This window comes from Apis dorsata, unplaced genomic scaffold (genome assembly GCF_000469605.1).
Source record: "Apis dorsata unplaced genomic scaffold, Apis dorsata 1.3 scaffold_4, whole genome shotgun sequence".
Classification (NCBI taxonomy): Eukaryota; Metazoa; Arthropoda; class Insecta; order Hymenoptera; family Apidae; genus Apis; species Apis dorsata.
The window spans coordinates 318,536-337,758 of record NW_006263307.1 but is presented as its reverse complement, the minus strand read 5'-3'; the positions used below and the strand labels follow the sequence as shown (position 1 = coordinate 337,758).

The window sequence follows — 19,223 nt, the reverse complement described above, 5'->3', positions numbered from 1 at the left end:
CCTTTTTTTTTTTTTTTTGCTTCCGTTCATTTTGTCTCTGATTTAGATTTTGTGAGAATTATTCATTTATTTAATTCTATGAAATCAATATTACATAGTAATACTCATCTAAAGTTGATGTAAACTGAGTACATCTAGTTAATCATCTTTAGGATGATCGATACTTTAAATATAAAGATTCATTTCTTTATATTTTCTGCTTAAATAATTATATTAATTTTTAATTATATAAATATTACTTATATTTCTATGAATTAGATTCTAAACTTAAATTAATTAGAATTATTTTTTCTTAATTGCATTAAAGTGGAAAATTTCTGATCAAGATTTAATAAAACGATTTTAATTGATTAGTTAAATAATAAATAAATTGTTTATCTTTAATTATATCACAGATTGATTATAAAATGATTTTAGTTGATTGAGTTTAATAATAATTCTTTTTTAATTTAAGTCATTTAAGTTCTACAGAATTCGTTTTATCATATTTTATCAATTTTATGCTTTTAGAAATTTCATTTGATTTATGATTCAGGTATAAGCTTTATATGATATATTGGATTTCATATATTTCCAGGAAAAGATGAAATATGTCTAGAACATATCTAGGAGAAGGTCGTCGACGAATGTCATCACCTGTTCTGCGCATGTTGCATCTTTAAACGATCGTAATTGTCATTCTAGTGACGCAAAGTGATCTATAGCATTATTTGCGCACGATCAGGGTCGTGGAAAGAGATAATTTATTCCACGATGCAGCATTTTGTAATGTGTGTTTGCATTAGCATACAAATAAATTAGTTTCTAAACTCTAAAGATATTTTAATTTTCTTTATTAAACTTTTGTAATATATAGATATTAATTATCATATTAAAATCTTAATTTATTTATTTTATTAAAAATAAAAGTAAAATTTTTATTTTTTTAAATATAGAAGAAAGGTTAATTATTTTTCAGAATTCTAATGATTTTTAAAGAATTAACCTTAGAACAATTAATCTTGAAATTCTTATAATAAAAAAATTTTTTATAATATATTTATTCTACAAAAAATTATTTTTGATTTCTAATATTAAATTTAATTAAATATTTATATATGACAGCACTTAATTTTGTGAAAATTTTTTATGAAAAAAAAAAAAAATAATAATTTAAATTTAAAGTTTTTCAAAGAAATTACTGAGAAGAATCGAAGAATCCGGTAAAAGTTAAGATGCAATGAGAATAAATGGTACGTGACACATAGGAATAAAAATTTCTATATAACTATAGAAAGTGTATCCTCGTAAATCCCTGAAGTTTATGAATCACGTTGGAAATATTTTCGTTTCGAAATATTCGATTCGAATTGATTGCATAAGTTATTTTCAATGAAGTATTTTAATTACGATAGAAAATTTTCCGGGAGTTTTATATGCCTCATTTATTGAATATCGAATGAGATATACATGAAAATGCAAGTGAAGGAAGCACTTAAGATGACAAAATTAAAAACGACGTAGCTAATTTGCAATTAATATTAGCAAAAAATGAGATACATACATTATATAGCATACTCATAAATAAGTTATATACTGTTCATGTATTCCATACGTTAATTACTAATATTTTTCATATATCTTAAAGATTATAAACTAAACAAAAAATAAAAAAAAGAATAATAATAATAGTACAAAAAAATGTAGTAGTAAAAAAATGACAATAATTATTTTAAAAGTTTTATTTATAATAAACAGAACAGAGATAAGATAAAAATAACTATCAAAAAAAAAGTCATAAATCTAAGAATAATTACAAATATTTTCCAACTACAAGACAAAATCAACAAAGAGCTAAAAAGCGAGAGAAAGCTTGAAGACGCCGCAAAAGAAACGTCAAACAGGTATATGAGAAACAAGATCAAAGAGACCTTCAAGCGCACCATCTTTATTTCCTTTTCTCAGTTTCTTTCAGGGGAATATAACGAACGCCCTTGCCAGGAATGCAATCTCCGATCTTTCCAAGTTCGTTTCAGTAGAGCTGTTTCAGCCATGTTTGTATGCAGATGCGTATGCGCACGCACACATCAGTCATACCAACAGTAGAACAATATCATGTAATAATACCGCGTCATCTTTTTCTTTATTCGCAAAAAATTCTTTGATTTTTAGAAATTACGTTGGAATAATCATAAAATGATCAACATTGAATGGAAAAATGATAGAAAATTGTTATTAATTAAGAAAAATGTAATCACATTAATTTAAATTAATTAATTTAAACTAAATTTTTATTATTATTGTGGTCATTAGTTGATTGTCAATAACTATTGGTCATTCATTAGAAATATTGATCAATATTGTGAATATTAAAGAGAAAGAGAAAGAAGAAGACTTGTTTCAGATGTGATTAATCTTTCTATACAAAAAAATCTTTCAACATTTTTGACCCTATAAGAAAAAATGCGTATCGATAATTTTTTTCTCTTTTGAATCTACCAAGAACCGTCATTCATAAAATCATTCGACCAAAAAAATTCGAGGAAGACTTTTTAACGATCCGTGGAATCTCCTTGGTCAACATAATTGATTGTGAACGACGACGACAATGAAGACGAACTAGAAAAGGATCAAAATGTTTGAACAAGTGGGCCAATTGATATGGCTCAAATGGCTAATTATCGAAGATGACTTTCAAGAGTATTAGTCACTGTTTTAAATAGTTATATCCCAAAACATTTCCATGGATAATTCCACTCGAGAATCATAATAAAAAATAGCTCAGAAAGCGAATAAAAAATTTATCAAATAAAATTCATCAAATAATTGAAAGAAATTCTATCTATGTATATATTCTATGCTTGATACTATCTTATAAAGAATTCTAGAATTAATAGTCTCACTTAGAATTATAAGAATTAAGTTAATCATTATATTAAATATCCAATCTCAATTGTCATCACTGTTAATATTAATTTCTCATATCGTTACAATGGCACGAGGACATAAATAAAAAGATAAAAAATAAAAATTAAATTTTTTACCGAAGTCAAAAAATAATCATTGTTATTATAACAATTAACGAATTTAAACTTAAAAAAAAGCTTAAAATCAAAATTTTAATTTCACAAGAATCGAAAAATCAGATTTCGATATCGATAATATTTAAATCGTTTCAAGACGCCCGGTATAAGCGGCCACGTGTACGGGATTTCTTGGAGCTTTCTTTACGGAAGAAAAGTTTGCTCTGTGGAGTGTATAAGGTCACTCAGGAGAACGTGCACGGGGCACCACGACTCACCTGAAAGGATCGTGTTTCATACCGTGAGCGGTGTATTACCGTACGAGCCCCGCGGACCATCGTTACGTCTTACGTTATTCTACGCGCGACGTGTTACGTGTCCGCGCAGCGTTAGCTACGAGCTGAACACGTCACGGAACGACTTTACGATTCAATTTCTCTTCTCCGAAGAACGGAACCCGGGTTTATTTTACTTTATGTAACCAATCACTTCCCTTGGACTTCGCTCTCAGAAATATTTCGCTTTCATAATGAAATTAATTTTTTATTCAAATTTGCCTGAATATAATTTTTTCAATTTCTCCTTCATTTAAATTGAGAAATGGTGATATTCTAATTTTACAAATAACACACGTTCGTTCTCTCTATTCGGTTGAACTTTAACGTTTACTTTAAGAAGAAGCTAAAGGATTCCCCAAAAAAGTTTACAGAGATAAATTACTATCTCTAAAATTTTTGTTTCGAGAAACGATCAAGACTATTAATGCAATCAGAAATCGCAGGTAAAACCGGAGTGTTACCTCTACCACCAGGATGGTTATGTGCTTAACGATTATCCATCGCTAGAAGCGGTAAGAAGTACCAGCATTCCATGTGGAAGCCATTTTTTAACGGGGCAAATAGTTTTAGTCCAATGTTTTCTGGTGGAATAGTAGATCCGCGTTAGAGTTGATAGTGGGGATAAACAAGGGAAAGAGTGAGGAGTGAGCGCTTGGAACGTTGTTGCGTGCAACAAGCGAAACGAACTCGACACTCGTGAATTAATAATGTCCGTAGAACGAGCAAGAGAAAAAGAGAAGTCGATTTACCGTCAGGTGAACCGGGATGTAAACAGGATGCCGCAGCGAGAGAGGATAACGCGAGGACACGTCGCGCCGGCTGGCAAGGTCGTTGCCATCGGAGATTCCAGGCTACTCACCTGCAACTCTAAGATAGCTATGCACTTGCCTCAGAAGCATCCTTATCCTTGAATCTTTTCTATCCCAATAATTCTAAAATTCTAAGACTAATGCAAAATATAATTTTGAATCAACAACTTTTATCCTAACCTAACTTTTATCCTAACCTAACTTTTATCCTAACTTATGAAATCATTCCAACGATATCAAATATGAATCAATCTTAACCTAACACGTCAAAGATTATCATTAACTAGTTTCTTGAATCATAGCACAAGTGTCGTGCAATTAGAAATTGCTTTTAAAGAGAGTATCTATAAAGTTCCAGGGATGCCAATTACAATTGACAAAGAGTAAATGAGAATTTATAACTATATTTGGAAACTAGTTTTAATATGTCAAAAAGAGTCATCAGTTGGAGAAGAAATGTTTTTACTGCATTTAGATTGTCCTCGCAAGGTCGATATCTTTTATCGAATGAAAAAACATTTGTTTCTATAGATTAATTAAGCCTGCGTTTCCATTTAACGCGAATGAAATTAACACGCAGGAAAATAAATATCGAAAAAGGATGTCATGAGGATATGTCAGAGTAGCAAGGTCGTTGTCATTCTGTAACCTAGGTTGTTCACATTCAAGGACCTTTCCACTCAAGTTTCATGAGCATATAATACCATCGTATCGATTCTAGAACGAGGGGCAAAGGTAAGTAAGCCGTGGATCTTTTGGAACTAGGTCAATCTAATCGAATGCTTCTTTGAAACATGAGAAACGTGACTACAAAGTGAGATACGAAGATTGTTTAGTAGATTCTAGTTATTTTTTTCCAGCATTAGTTACTTTTTATCGGGCGAAATTTATAGCAAGATATACACATGCTCGAAATAAAATATCTCTAAATGAGATCAATTTGTCACAGTTTATAAAAATTATACATCAATTCTTCTCTTATTAAAACACATTGTTGCTAAAAATATCTATTCTCCTATTCTCAAGCGTGTTTTATACTTCACACGATCACAATCAGGACTTTGTCAGAATAGAAGTATGACATGAGATATCAAATTTACATTATTTTTACTTTCTTAATTGCTATAGATTTAATTATTTATAAAATATTAAGTAATTTTATTTGTATATCCTTTTAAAATTCTTTCGTTTCCACTAGAGAGAAATGTTTAGACAGCATTCAAATCCATCTCGAATTTTATATTGAACATCACGAGTCATTAAATGTAAACTAAAATTTTTAAAATCTCCGATCCTCAAAGATAAGATTCCTAGCGCACGTAAAATCGCGTGAAAAAAGAAACTGCTTGATGTTTGTTCAAGAATAACGACCAATTAAAATATTCTTCGAAATAGTTGTTGGATATCTTCGATTTTCGAATAGATATTAAATTACCTATAATTAATTTATTTTTTTACTTGATTTAAAAATTTTACAATAAAATGTTACAATTTAATACACTACTATTATTAATCGATAAATTATCATACAAGAAAACTCTATCATTATATTATTTTCTTCAAAGACATCAAATTTCGAAATGGCGTCAATATCACGACGATGAGAAATCTTAGGGAAATTTCTGTTCCTATCAATATAATGTATCTGGAACGGTAAATCAAGCGAGACGTTCATATCTGAGGGAATCCTCATATGTTCAACCTTCACAGCTTCTGTTCGATTCTGATAAGGTAATTATTTTTCATTCGACGGCTGGTGACACACTTTTGCCAACCGATCATCCTGAAATCTCTTTTTCCACGGTGACTTTCGTGAAACTTTCTCGGGGAGATCTGATGCATTTTTATGAGCCGTGCGCTGCTCAGGATTCAATGATCGTCGTCAAGTGAGTCTGAAGTTCCTGATATGGATAGTATAAATATGGTACCCGGTTTTCTTGCCAAGGATAATTCTAACGATAGTATTCATCATGCATAATTTCATCATCTATCTCTTACATCTTGTCATTGTGATTTTCATTGATCCCATAATTCTATATGTCTCTATTATTCGTCATACATAATTTCATCCCCACAATTTAACATTCTAATTAGTTTTATTAATTTATCAAATTATACAATCGTGATCATATAAAGTTTAGAAAAGCAATAGAATGGCAATGATAGTATTATTAATATATGTATGATATAGAATATTTCTTTTATCTTGAAAGAAGGATAATCTTTTAGTCACTTAAGATAATTTCAATATCAATATAATATACGTATTTAAAATTTATTTTTTGATAATGAGATAGAAAAAATATGCCATTATTATTAAGATTAAGATCTCAAGGAAAAATAAAGAAAAGATTTCTCCTTGTTCGTTTTTAATTATTTTAAGAACTAAATATTTTTTGAAAATATATTCTTCAATCACCGATATTATCTTATTATTTATTTATTATTATTATTACTGTTAATATTTTATTTAGAATTACTTATATCTCTTTCTGATTTCCATCTGGTGAAAATTGAAGATAAGTTTCATTAACAGCTTCTTCCTTCCTGGCAGAAACAGAGGCTAACTTTCTTTCAACTTTTTCACCCTTCGATCATGTCCCAATCAGCTTTTTCTCTTCATCCGAGAGCCGTTTCTCCTCGGTTGGATAAGGCGACCACAGTTTCTTTTTTCCCGCTTTCTCCGTGTACGCTAAACATGACCCTGACCTCGAGACACCCGGTTATAACTGCGAGTTCATGATTAATGCTCGACTAGACAACGTATCCGCTAATCAGAATCAATTGCAGTCACAACACCAAAATGTTTTCCCTGTGATGTAAAGGATATTCTTTTAAATCAATAATGACTTGCATTTATACATCGATAAACTTTGTATTCATTTGAATTAAAAATATTATTATATCTGTATTATACCTGTCAAGTCAAATAATAAAGTTCATAAACTTGCTATGGAAAATTACTAGGTACTTGAATATCACTATGATAATTTTTGAAGTATTTCTCTAAATTATTTCTCTATAGATTATTTTTCTAGAAAATTTATTTCTCTAGATAATACAAATGTTACAAGTAAGAAAAAAATTCTTTTGAATTTCATTGGTTAATAAGCTAGTATAAACAAATCTGTTTGATGTTAATTTTTTTATTCTCGCAAATCAACTTAACAACTTACGAATTATTAACCATGCATTAAGCAACACGTAAATATTTTCATGGACTTTTTAATAATACCAATATATCATTGAAAAAAAATTCCATGTGTTTATGGAATTGCTACTGGTTTCTGGGAAACCAAGCATCTTTCGTCCATTTCACGTTACTTTCTCCCTCCATTTCGCGTAAGAAAGTAAAAATGGAGAGCGATGTCGCCTTTCTTTCCCTCGGGGAACCAAACTTTCCGTAGGGTGGCCTTAATGTTGGTTAATAAAGATGACTTTCTTAAAAGGGATACCAGCTGCTCAAAAATTATATTTATGCACACAATTTCGATTTAAAGATATCATAGCTTTCCAATATTTTTCACTGCGTCAATCCTTAATCATTATTGGCTAATTCTCTTAGTTTGCTATTTTAAAATATACATATATATATATACCCCCACAATTTATAACCATTGCTTTCCAATTTACAAGATTTTCTACTTTCTGAAATTAGAAATTCTTTTTACAATATTTTTAGTTTTCGTTATGCGTATACGATTTCTATTTTTTTTTCTCCTGACTAAATTTTACTAGTGCTTGATTAAACCTAATGTAAATCTAATTCAAATCTAAATCTAAACCTAACTAACTAATATCTAATTTCTAATAATCTAATCAAAACTTCTCCTTATCATTCCATACTTGAATAAAAATAATCGTTCTTCTTTTCTATTTACATTATTATTTTTTAAGTCATAATGATTCGATAGATTCGAATGATTATCTTTGAGATTTTCGATGGTGTTGGTATTGGTCGGATCGCGGTTAGTTGCGTTTATCGAAAGTAACCACGAGCTGAGCAGCGATTAACGTTCTCCAGTAGGGACTTTCAGATGATCGCCGACCGAGGACCGATCTGCAAGAAGCGGTCCAACGAGATCGCGCGTCGGAGGCGAACGTTCAGTTCTCGTTGTGGAAAAACTGGTCCCCACTAGACACATCGTTTCTTCTCGTCCAACGGTTTCGTTGTTGCTGGGCGACGTGAAATTTAATCTGTTTATCGGTATGTTGAGTATGACTTGAATAAGAACTTTTATATTTTATGTTTCAATGAAAATGATAATGTTAAGAATATCTTTAGGATGAAACATGTCAAGATAAGATTTACATGGAATTTAGCATTTTTCTGATACTATCGAGATAAAGAGAGATATTACTGGAATATACCATTATTCCATTACTGAAATTATTAATTCTATCTAATTCTATATAATCTTTTGGAAATTAGATTCGTTCTATTAATTTGTTATTTGTTATCCATCTTAAAAAAATCTTAAAAATTAAATACTAGATATAAATATGTTCCTAAGAGTTAATAATTTCTTATTTGTGCTTTTCTATGATATAGACAGACAGATAAAATATAATTTAGATTTTTTTGAAATGACTTTTATATTAATAAGATTATTTTTCTTAAATTTTTTATACTATATTTTTATTTATATTATTTTTAATTTAACGATCAAGATAAATAGTTTTACTCGTGTTAATTGTTAAAACTGTTCTCGATATAACTAAAGTCGTTTTTACAATAAAATTCATAAAACGGATTGAATAAATTAAGATGTGAAACTTTCATAAGTCAGCGTCCGATGGCCGCGAGTTAAAAAGAGATTAACTGAAAGCAACAGGTTGTAAAAATTCATGCAAATTGATGTAATAAGTTGTTTCACGCAAGATATTTCCTCGTTTCAATTGGAAAATAATTCTATGTCATGTTGTTTACCGGATGGAAGAAACTGATAATTAAGATAGCACAATACTATACAATTAAATATTTTTAAAAACAGGATTTGTAATCTTTGTAATTAAAAATAGTCTTGAATAATCCGATAATTATTTTAACTAGACTAGAGAAGAGAATTCATTCTTGAATAAATATATGGCGGGAAATTTCAAAGGATTCGAAATAAAAATTTCTTCTATCCCTAATTTAAATTTCAAATAAATATTTTTCTATGTTTAAAATTAATTATTATTATATATCTAATAACAATTAATCGTTTTGGAACGTAATCGTTCACTTCATACTTTTCATCTTAAGATAAAATTATTTTTATTTTAACTACAATTATTTTATTCAAAATTAAGGTTATGTTCGCGGAATTATATTCGAATTTTACGACAATCGAATTAACCAATCGGATACATTAAATTGAGCGCAATATTCGAATCTCGTGACGCAGCTACTTCCGATTTATCTAGAGAGGAGAGAGAAACTCGTTCCAATTATAAAGTGTAGAATTCAGATGCGATTTCCCTGCGTTCAGTGAATTGAGAAAATATAAAACGAGAATTTAAGGTCGCCGTGGGAAGCCAAAAAAGAGAAAAAGAAGTTATTTATGAAAATAAAGAAAAAAGAGGACGAAGCAAAGAAACGAGTTAACGAGACGACCATCCGATTTGATCTTCTGAATTTTAATGAACATCACTGATTTACATTCGAACACTTCTCTTTCAGCAGAAACGACGTTGGATCCCGAGATCGTAATATCGAAAAGAAATTATGCTCGGAAGATAAAACTAGATTCGTGAATCCTAAAATTATTCTCAATTAGTCATAATAACTTTTTTTTTTACGATTCTTTCTTCGAATAAATTTTGACAAAGTATTTTAATTCAAAACATAATTTTTGAAATTTAGAAAAAAAAACAAGACTTTTTTTTATATCAATTTTTGACAATGTCTCAAATCAATAAATTTATTATTTATTTAACGACCGTTTATTATTTATTTTGTGTTTTTATTTCTAATATACAACAATTTATAAGATTTTTTTTTAGAATTAGTAATTAATTAAATACTTCGAATAAAGCATTTCAATTAAAGAGGACAGTCATTCTTTTTAAGACACTTTTTCCCAAGAACTAGTTCCCACAATTTCCAAAGTAAAAAGAGACTTTTATAGGAAATGATATGATCTAAGTCAAAAGAATTATAAATCCTAATTCGTAATTTAGTATTTAAATTTTTCTAAACATTATCAAAGAAACTAATCAATCAATATTAATGAAATAACATTAAAATTGATAAGATCTATACACTATGTTAAAATAATTATTTAACTAATCCTCAAAAATAGAATAAATTTCTGAAAAGAAAATATCAATGATGCATGACTTATTATAACTGAGTTACAATTTTTCCAATGAAGATTACAAAATTCTCCGATTCAACATGGCGGTCATATATTTTTTTCCGATTTTTCAAACAATAAAATGAGCAAATAAAGATAAAATAATAAAAATGAAACTACTACCAACTACCAAGTAAATTTATTGCCGAGATTATATCTACTTTTGCGATGCTCAAGCAGCAATTAAACAGTTTTTGAAGTTAACGTTGGAAAATATAATTGATAAGAAAATATTAGATACAAGAAGGGAATAATTTCATTTTTCGTGCAATTATAATGCATATGAATTGTACGATTAAAATGATATATTAATATATCATATAAAATTACATTATAAAATATTAAAATAAGAACTAAGTATAAAATTATGATATATAAATATACTTTATCATAGAATATTAAGAATCATGATATGAAAAAAATATATAAATATAATCCAACTATATACATATATTAATTTTTCTATAGATAAAAATATTAATTTAGATTTTTAATTACTCTTAATAAATTAGATCTAGAATCTAAATTCTAAATTTCTACATATACACGATTTTCTGACTTTATTTAAAAAATACAAAACTTAAAATATTTTAATATTATTTTTAATAATCTTAAAGTGATAGATAAATCATTTAAGTGATTATTTAAACTTATTTTAAATATATTTTAACGTGATATTAAACATATCTATTTCACTTTAATTCGTCAACGAGCCGATTAATAGCAAGATTTATTATTCGAAATCGCCACTATATTCTATACCACTGTGATCGTTTTTCACTAGTTTTTCTCATATTTAATACTATATATAATCAGTATCATAATCTAGAGAATGACTTATTGAATCACATTATATATTTCGATTAGTTTTTGGCATTAAAAGAAAACTCGATTTTCTTAGTAACATTCGATCTCGATTATTCAATCTTTCACGAGAAAACAAATGTTCAAATTTATCATCATCTCAATCCTGAATATGTGTCTATTATGTCTATAACGATTCACTATTATATAAGATATCCATAGAAACATGTTAAAACACTGTATATATATTATAAAAATATATAAATATAAATATGACTGATGTGTATATTTTTGATATAAAAAATTTTTTTTATTTTGAAACAAAGGAAATTTTATATATTAAATCTAATATTTATCTAGATAAAATGTTATCAAACAATTAAAATCTATTAGATGATTGTTCTATCAAACAATAGAAACACAAGTATAAATGTTATCGCTTATCTCAAGACGGTTGACACAAAAGCGGTATTTTATTAGATTTTTATTTATATACGATAACGATGATAGTTTATCTCATCAGACAATAGAATTCTCTTCAAAATTAAAAACATTCCCTTCAGTGAAAAAAATATCTTAATTCAAAAAATGTATTAATTCTTCTATAACTAGAAATTAATAAAAATTACTCATAAAATTTTATAAATCAATTATTATGTATTACATACTTGATAATAATAATTTTCTTAAATAAAATTGAATTAATCTTTTCAACAAAATATATATATATATATATATTTTTAAATAAAATTTATAACTTAGAAGAAATCCATACATTATTTATATATATTATTTCATGTGTATAAAAATTATTCAATCTATCATAAAAAAATTTAATGAATTGTTAAAGAATCTTAAGACTGAGAAATCTAACAGATCAAGAATCGATTTTTGGTAATCAACATACATATCAAGAATATAGAACATAGAACAAACAGCGATCATATCTCAGGCAAAATCATGAACTCAACATTGGTTGAAAAGGACAAAATAAAATCTATAAAAACGAACATAAGAAAGAGATCAGTTGATGATCCAGGAAATCTCAATTTTATTTATCTCAAATTGTTTTAAGACTGAAGATCTATCCAGAAAATTATTCTTATTCTATATTCTTTATTTCAAATAATTAGTAAAAAAAAAATTTTTAAGATGAAGAATTTCACATATATATAAATAAGATTGTACAGATCTAATATTTGAAGAAAAAAGATATTAAAGAGTTTAGACAAATAATATGATCTAGTAATATTAAAAAAATTAAGGAGAAAGGCAAGGAAAACTTTGATAAATGTTCAAAAGGACTAAAAATAGCCATTGATTGAGTAACTGTAAAACACAATCCGCAAAAGTTCATTTTTTTCTTGGTTAGATCGTCTTTACAAATTCGTCTTCACGGAATTGTCCAGAAAGAATACATCGTCGTCTACTTCAATATTTTCAATATTAGGATATGTTTCTTAGCTAAATCCGTTTTAATAATTCTAAATTTTTTATATCCTTCTATCTAATCTCAAAAAGCGAATTTAATTCTTAAAATTTTAATAAATGTAAAAAATTTTATTCATAATCTATAATATTAACAATAACGCTGAAATAATGCATAATTATATGCATCTTATTTCTTCAAATATTGTCAACTGCGAACATCTTTGAAACAATCTGTACTGACTTGTCCATTTTATCGTACACTACGTATAGTATGGTAAGATCTACAATACAAAACGAATAACGGTCTATCTTACGTGTCTGCTTCGAGTTGCATACAAAATGCAACTGCGCGCGACAAATTCCCGTGACCTTGACAAAATCGGGGGGGGAAAAAAATTGAGTTGAGAAAGCTACGCTATCTCTTTCTTTTGTTCATTTTGTCTTCAACATTTCTTGTAAATGTTAAATACATGCGAGAATATACGTGTTCCTACGAACGTGAAGTCATGTAGACTGCGTGCATTTTTTTCCTTTCTTTTCCGCACTTACGTAAACGAATCGAGAACAAACAAATCATGACTACCTAAATACGACTTATAAAATTCTATTTTTTTTCGGAAGAATTTTTACACATGATTATTTCCGTAGATAAAATGATATAAATAATTTGATCGTTCTAAAAATGTTCCATTTTCTAAATGAGTTAATTAAAAAGACATTGAAAATTTTTAAATATCAAACCAACAAAAAATAAAATATATTTAATTTGGGAACATTAAGTTTTAAAAGTTAATTTTTTTGTCTCTCCTATTTTTCTTATATTTAACGGTACGATATAAAAAAAAAAATATAGACTAATTGCAAATAATATAGATTATAATATATCTATGTGTTACATCATCATGCAAGGAACGGTACATAAACCGTACCCCGATGTACCGCAAGATTCATAGTTTATTCCCGTTCACGTTCAAGGATTTTCTCTTTCCACCGTTTCATTCAGCGATAAACAAAAATGAAAATGACTTTTGTTTTTAATAATATCTCTTTCGAATATTTTTAAAATTTTGTTTAGTTTAATCTAACTTAATTTAACAAAATTTTATTTTCAAAATTTTCTATATTCTATTGGTTTGAATCTTTTTGTAAAAAATAAATAAATAGATTCATTGTCGGAAGAAATATATAAAGTCTTTTAAAAATATCAAACAAACATCTTTAACGAGATTCAACGATTATAATTTATAATGCAAAGTAATGACTTGAAGAAACATGAAATCTCTGTACAGTTATATACTCCACGAGTCATATCGAAATACTATCTGAAGAGATATGAAAAGACAATATCTTATAATGAAATATGTTTGACAAAGATGTTTCTATTTTCATCTTGCTTTATCTATTACAAAATTAAAGTGTTTTATAACTTAATAAATAAGCGACAATCAATATTTTTGCATATTAATTTTTATATTTGTTTTTATTTTTAATTAATCTTCTTATGTTAATATTTTATTTATAAAAAAATTAAAAGTAGCTTAAAAAAAAAAATAATCTAAAAATGAAATAATTTAAAAATGACAATTTAAATAATATATAATAATTAATTTATGGATTATATTTAAATAAGTATTTACTAAAATCATCAATTTTTAAAATTACAAGTTTCACTTCATAATAATATATAAGAGAAAGCTAAAAAATGACTAAAGAAAAAATTATTTTTTTTTAATAAAAGGTGTTTCGCATAAGATTATTAATGTGTCCATTCAACTTATTCAAAAACTGGTTTATCAATTATCCACGAATAATGAACATCTACTATAGGAAATTGAGAAATCCCAAAAACAGGAAATAGGATAAGAAAAGGAAAGTTTCATGAGAAATTAATCGTTGCACATCCTGAAAGCCTTGAATACCTATTTTTTTTTTAATAATGAAAAACCTTGATTCCTTATTAATAGATAAATTCATATTGAAGAAAAAATTTTAATAAAACAGTTAAATAATTTTGTTCAATTTAAATTCAACTGACTTACTTATGAAAGCACGGTATGTAAGATAGATATTTGAAATTTAATACGAAATACTATCATTGTCGTTAATTATTTATTGATGATCAGTCTTGGTCATCCAAACAGGATAGACAACGATTTATAACGATGGGAAGTGACAGTGCAAGTTTCCTGATTGCAGTTTGCCTTCACTGTGGAAATTTTTTTCAGAGATAATCATTTGGAGGAAATTACCAGAGCAAAAAAATAATAAAATTCCGTGTGTAAGAAAACAATTATTTTTTTTTTAAATAATTTTCTAAATATAATGTCCTATTTAGGAATTTTTATTACCTATATTTTACCTTTATGAAATTGACATATATAGAAATATTTTAGAAGAAAATATAATCAATTTGACAACTTTAAAACAATATTTCAATAATAAATAAAATTGTCCAAAAAAAAATATCAAAAAGAGAATTCCAAAAGTAATAATAAAAAAAATAAATTCAAAAAAGAAATTCTAGTAATAATGATAAAAAAAGTAGCAAGAAAGAAATTTATAATTTTTTCTAAAATGATTTAAAAATTTGAACTGATGCCAGTTAATTTTTTTCCTAAGTTCAATATATATGCAAGTATATTATACACATATGCATAGTATACAACTAGTTTAATAGTGATCGTACACAAGATAGAGTAAATTGGTTTTCAATGGATAGAAAAAGCCGAAAGATAAACGTATGCAATAAGTCATCGTATACAATCTGATTACGACATCGATACGAGGTGCACCGTGGCCCAGATTTTCAAATCAAGGCCAGGATGTTTGTTCACATACATACATACACCTGACAAGCAAAAAACCTGGCCGGTCGACGGCGAAAGTGTCCGTGCATCTGCAATATATTTTATACATTGCAAATCCAACAGGAATCCAAAAAACGAGAGAAAAAAATGAATGAATATATTCAAAATAATCAATCCGATAACGAATAGTCTAAATAATCATCTAAACTCGATAAGATAATGTTCAAAATTATATTTATTGATAGCATATTAAATTAGTAATATTATTTTACTTGCATAACATATTTTTCTATGATTCGATTTTATCATTATAAAATTATCTCTTTAATTATCGAATAATAATTATTTAAACATCCGCTATAATTAAGGCGTATATATATGTAATCATTATATACGTAATCACTTAATATATTTTTTTATCATTATCACAAGAATTAAGCATTTATTAAAAAATTGTTTAATAATTATTTAATAACATTCTGACTAACGCTGAATCAAATAATCGAATAAAAAAGTCTATTAAAATTCGTTGAGAACGTGAAATTCAATATGGCCGACGGATAAACACGCCTAGAACCAATCGGTGACTATTTTATAATTATTATTCCGCTCGGTGGGCAGATGGTCGGTCATAAACTTTGCCAGCTAACGGAATGCTAGCTAGTAGTGATCATAAAAAACTATTTTTACACGTAACACGGGTGTGTCGCAGAACGTGATAGCTACCTCGATTCGATCGAATTCCAGGAAAAGGAGAGATGAGAAAAAAAGAAAAAGAGAGGACGAAGGCCCCAGCAAACAGAATTCACGCTGGAAAGGTCACGCACGATGTGTTTACAATATGCGATCGAAATTACGTTCTAGTATAAATATCTTGTTAAATATTCGAAACATTTAACCTTGATACATCTCGTTTGGAATTATGTTTCATTATTATTTAAACTTTCTCTGAATTCTCTTGTTCCATGTGGCAATTAATTATGCCATGAATTTTATATACTTAATATATATATATTTATATTTGTTTTGCGTATACATATTTCTTACGAAGCATTTCTTTTTTCCCTATTTTTTCACGTAACACACGATTACTAAAAAACCGCTTATGATCGATTCTTATACAAATACGGAATCTACATAGCATTCTAGAAACTAGAAATACTAAAAAGGAAACTTTAAATACGAGCTAAGCTGTACAAACAGATGATGATTATCACACTCTTTATTTGACTGTTAGTTCTTTTAATAAGATTCGCTAATACATAATTTGACGATTTGAATGATATACTATTTCTTTTTTTGTTATTTATGAAAATTAATTATAATAAAAAATTATAATAAAAAAAATTATAATATTAGATGAAAAAAATTACTACTGATATCATTTAATATCTTTTTTCTTTAATTAAATTTTAAAATATGATATAGTAATTTGATATTAAAAAAAATGTAATTATTATTATTATTATCAATTTATTATTATTCATTTATACAATGTTTTGTTGATACTTTTGCATAATTTATACTTATTATGAGATTTATGAAATCTCAAAGGCATTTAAAATCAATTCAACAACATCAATTAAAAGTAAATGAAAGAAATGTGTTTTTTTGAAAACATAGAAATTTATCATTGAAAATTAATTAACGAACGATTCATTAATTAGAAATAGGATTTTTTAATTTATATTATTTATTATATAAAATATGTTGTTATGAGAATATTATGCCTTGAGAAATATGGAAAAAAATAAGTATAAATTTCATAGATTAAAATATGATTAATTTTGAAATGCTATAATATAAAATTATATATCAAATTATATAAAGAATAAATTTCAAATCTGACAGTTTTGTAACGTGAATATGTTTATATTTTTGTGATATTCACGTTAAAATTATCACAAGATCTTAGCATATCAGATAAAAACACGTAAAAATTTTATCAGAAGGATAACTATCTTACAATATCATGAGACAATTTATATCTCTGACGAAAAAATTATATACGTTTATTGCGGAACAATTATGAAAATTGATAAGAAGACATTTGAAAAATTGAAGTTATTGATTTACAATTAAAAGCAATAAATATTTTGTTTGAAGACGACAATTTAATATTATGGAATAATATAATATTATATCGTGGTTTATCCAAATAAAACATTATAAAAGTTACCGTTATGATAACACGTAATTCACTATGCATTTCATGATCATCATGGACATTCGCTCAATAACCTATTTTCTATTAAAATCTAAATTATTTCTAAAGTACAAAATAAAAATTTTCAGAATTCGATTTTATCAATTTTGATAAATAAATGATAAATCGAAATTTGTGTAAAGTTACGCAAGTAAAAATTTTAATTATTGCAAATATTATAATTTATGTATGCATAAATGATAAAATTACAATTATTTATCGTGTAAAAATGGAAATATCCGATTATCTAATCTTAAAACTTCGTCAAAGAAAAAGAAAGACAATATTTTTTTTGTATTATTTGAATTTTTAAAAAATTAGACAAATTTAAAGAGAAATAGACTCACCGAACAATTAATTTTCCTTTGTCATTTCGATAATTATTAAACTTCTGTTCTAGCCTCTCAAATATACATTTCCAGTCACGAATGTCATAAATTTACAATTTTTTTTATTCACTAACACTTGCAGTATTCGTCAGAAAATGTTTTAAATTTTTATGTTACTTCACATCAAACAATCACATTCCCAATTTATGACTACAATCTTATGTTATGTAAAAGTTCAATCGAATCAAACGTTTCGAATGTGTTTTTTAAAATGTAAAAATTTATATAAATGATAGAACTAAACACACGTGTCGGAAAGGAAAAATTAATACTCCTCTCTCTTTGATCGACAAACTACGACTGATCGTACCTAACGGCTTTCGCGCGGATAACTTCGGTAGTTTTCGCGCGCGTTCGTCGTACCTTTCCGACAATCATTCGGGTATTCTCGGTTTTCAACTTCGGCTCTCATCGTTCACTCTCGAAATTAAGGATAAACGAACAATTTTCGCAATTTATCAACATAAAATTTTTGCTATTATCATAAATTTTTAAGAAATATTAAATATCGATGATCAATTATTTCTTATCTTAAAGGAAAAAAAGGAAAAAAATATGTATTTTAAAAATTTAATTATACATTAATATAAAAATTTCTATTTTATGTTTAATAGTTATTCAACATAATTTTTTTTAGTAAACAATTAAATAATTAAATAATTTAATAAATAATAAATAAATAAATAATACTAAAATATTTCTATTATTTTAAAGAAGAATTAAAATTAGTAAACATTTTTAGTTTTAATTTGTTTTGCAATAATAAATTAATTTGTTATTAAAAAATGTTATTAAAAGATATATAAACGAATTTATGAATCAATTTTGTTTATTACTGTCATATGTTATTTCTATTCACGAAATGTTTATACAAATATTTTCCCTACCATTATATGTAATTGAGAGAAAGTTTTTTGTCAATGCGATTTCTCACAATTGAGTTCAATTAGTCGTTATTCATTAATAATTCATTATATTTTTCGTGAAAAAAACTAAGATCAAGATTGATTAAAATACAATTCACACATTGAAAATTGCATTATTAAATTTACACAAGAATTACTTCATCATACCATATCTATGATTTTAAATCATT

General features: G+C 26.6%; 1 protein-coding gene and 1 long non-coding RNA gene across 4 annotated transcripts in view; both read right to left on the bottom strand.

Moving 5' to 3' along the window:
* Positions 1–19,223, bottom strand: part of LOC102670871 (cordon-bleu protein-like 1) — a 58,202-nt gene that overhangs the window by 29,566 nt on the left and 9,413 nt on the right. The window lies entirely within an intron of this gene.
* LOC116186822 lies at positions 6,605–18,572 on the bottom strand. Its single transcript, XR_004151867.1, has 2 exons — positions 18,086–18,572; positions 6,605–6,961 (listed from the first exon to the last, which is right to left on the bottom strand). It is a non-coding gene; the product is annotated as an uncharacterized LOC116186822 (long non-coding RNA).